At 48.9% G+C, this 2,500-nt stretch overlaps 1 non-coding gene across 1 annotated transcript in view; it reads right to left on the minus strand.

Moving 5' to 3' along the window:
- Nucleotides 1–46, minus strand: part of LOC125773478 (5.8S ribosomal RNA) — a 158-nt gene extending 112 nt beyond the window's left edge. The window contains exon 1 of the ribosomal RNA XR_007420137.1: nucleotides 1–46. This exon is cut by the window's left edge and continues 112 nt beyond it. This is a non-coding gene — a ribosomal RNA (5.8S ribosomal RNA).
- Between the last annotated feature and the right edge of the window lie 2,454 nt (nucleotides 47–2,500).

The following is a 2,500-nucleotide window of genomic DNA, read 5'->3' on the forward strand; positions in this document are numbered from 1 at the left end:
GCGGTCTTCATCGATCCATGAGCCGAGTGATCCCCTGCCTAGGGTTTTATAGTAAGGTTCCCAATGTAACACAATCCCGGTGGTACGTCCAAAGACTAACTTTCTGACTAAGTTGTCTTTATTACCCAATAGTCCCAGGCCTTGTGACTTGTGGCTCATGTCTACGCCCATGGCCACCATTCGCTAAGATAGTTTTGAAGTCACTTTGAAGGCCCAGGAACAACTCTCTTAGCACATCGGTTAACCTGGCGCCGCAGTCAACTCATGTGCTTGGATCGGATCGAGCTATTGAGTATTGGGCCTGCATACTCGCTCATCCGTATCCTTTGCGTACCGCCCCATGGCCCCGTCCTTAGAGTTAATGACTAGTAGGCTTAACTCTTTGTATGTCTGCACCACAGTTCCCGTTCGTTCCGTGCCGTGGCCGGATACGTATTGCACATCGGTATACCTGTCGCTACTCAGGCAACTCGTGTGCGTGGATTGGATCGAGCTCATGGGGTGTGTAGAGATTCCATGTTATAATTGCAAGTCCATATCCACTTTATAGGTTAAAGTCATAAGTTGTGATTGCACAACCATACTTCATAAGAGTTTAATAACTCTTCAACTAACTTTCGTTCTGGTGTCTTGGTATCAAATCGCGTAAGACACAAGATTCTACTGGCCAAATAGAATCTAGCACATTGGTTAACCTGGCGCCGCAGTCAACTCATGTGCTTGGATCGGATCGAGCTATTGAGTATTGGGCCTGCATACTCGCTCATCCGTATCCTTTGCGTACCGCCCCATGGCCCCGTCCTTAGAGTTAATGACTAGTAGGCTTAACTCTTTGTATGTCTGCACCACAGTTCCCGTTCGTTCCGTGCCGTGGCCGGATACGTATTGCACATCGGTATACCTGTCGCTACTCAGGCAACTCGTGTGCGTGGATTGGATCGAGCTCATGGGGTGTGTAGAGATTCCATGTTATAATTGCAAGTCCATATCCACTTTATAGGTTAAAGTCATAAGTTGTGATTGCACAACCATACTTCATAAGAGTTTAATAACTCTTCAACTAACTTTCGTTCTGGTGTCTTGGTATCAAATCGCATAAGACACAAGATTCTACTGGCCAAATAGAATCTAGCACATTGGTTAACCTGACGCCGCAGTCAACTCATGTGCTTGGATCGGATCGAGCTATTGAGTATTGGGCCTGCATACTCGCTCATCCGTATCCTTTGTGTACCGCCCCATGGCCCCGTCCTTAGAGTTAATGACTAATAGGCTTAACTCTTGTTTGTCTGCACCACAGTTCCCGTTCGTTCCGTGCCGTAGCCGGATACGTATTGCACACTAGTAGACACCGTAATCTGACGTATCTAACACACCACTATTGTAACTCGTCGTCGAAGGACCTTTCAAGTGCCTGATGGCCAGGGGAGCTCTTACACGGCACGGATACACAGTGATGCTCGCCCATCAAAGTGTACAACGATCGAGTTTGCTTAAGTGTCTGGGTACCTACACACCAGACACAATGCAATGGCCACGGATCCACACAAGGCACATCACATGCAGAAAGCTTCACCAGATTATGACACATACCACACTCTTGTAACTCGTCGTCGAAGGGGCGTTCAAAGTGCCTTACGGCTAGGGGAGATCTAGCACGGCACGGAGACACAGTGATGGTTGCCCATCAAAGTGTACAACGATCGAGTTTGCTTTCCGCGCAAGCGTTCTAAGTGTCTGGGTACCTACACACCAGACACAATGCAATGGCCACGGATCCACACAAGGCACATCACATGCAGAAAGCTTAACCAGATTCTGACACATACCACACTCTTGTAACTCGTCGTCGAAGGGGCGTTCAAAGTGCCTTACGGCTAGGGGGGATCTAGCACGGCACGGAGACACAGTGATGGTCACCCATCAAAGTGTACAACGATCGAGTTTGCTTTCCGCGCAAGCGTTCTAAGTGTCTGGGTATCTAAGCACCAGACACAATGCAATGGCCACGGATCCACACAAGGCACATCACATGCAGAAAGCTTCACCAGATTCTGACACATACCACACACATGCAACTCGTCGTCGAAGGGGCGTTCAAGTGCCTTACGGCTAGGGGAGATCTAGCTCGGCACGGGGACACAGTGATGGTCACCCATCAAAGTGTACAACGAACGAGTTGGCTTTCAACAAATTCTGACACATAGCAAGCGAGCGACCGAGCTACACCGAAGGCAGCCCATGGTTGGTCACTCGCGGACGATCATCAGTAATGATCCTTCCGCAGGTTCACCTACGGAAACCTTGTTACGACTTTTACTTCCTCTAAATCATCAAGTTCGGTCAACTTCAGCCATGCCAGCTGCAGCTCACGAAGGAACCGCGGAAGGTAAGCCTCCAGAAACCTCACTAAATAATCCATCGGTAGTAGCGACGGGCGGTGTGTACAAAGGGCAGGGACGTAATCAGCACTAGCTAATGACTAGTGCTTACTAGAAAT

This window comes from Anopheles funestus (assembly GCF_943734845.2).
Source record: "Anopheles funestus chromosome X unlocalized genomic scaffold, idAnoFuneDA-416_04 X_unloc_35, whole genome shotgun sequence".
Lineage (NCBI taxonomy): Eukaryota > Metazoa > Arthropoda > Insecta > Diptera > Culicidae > Anopheles > Anopheles funestus.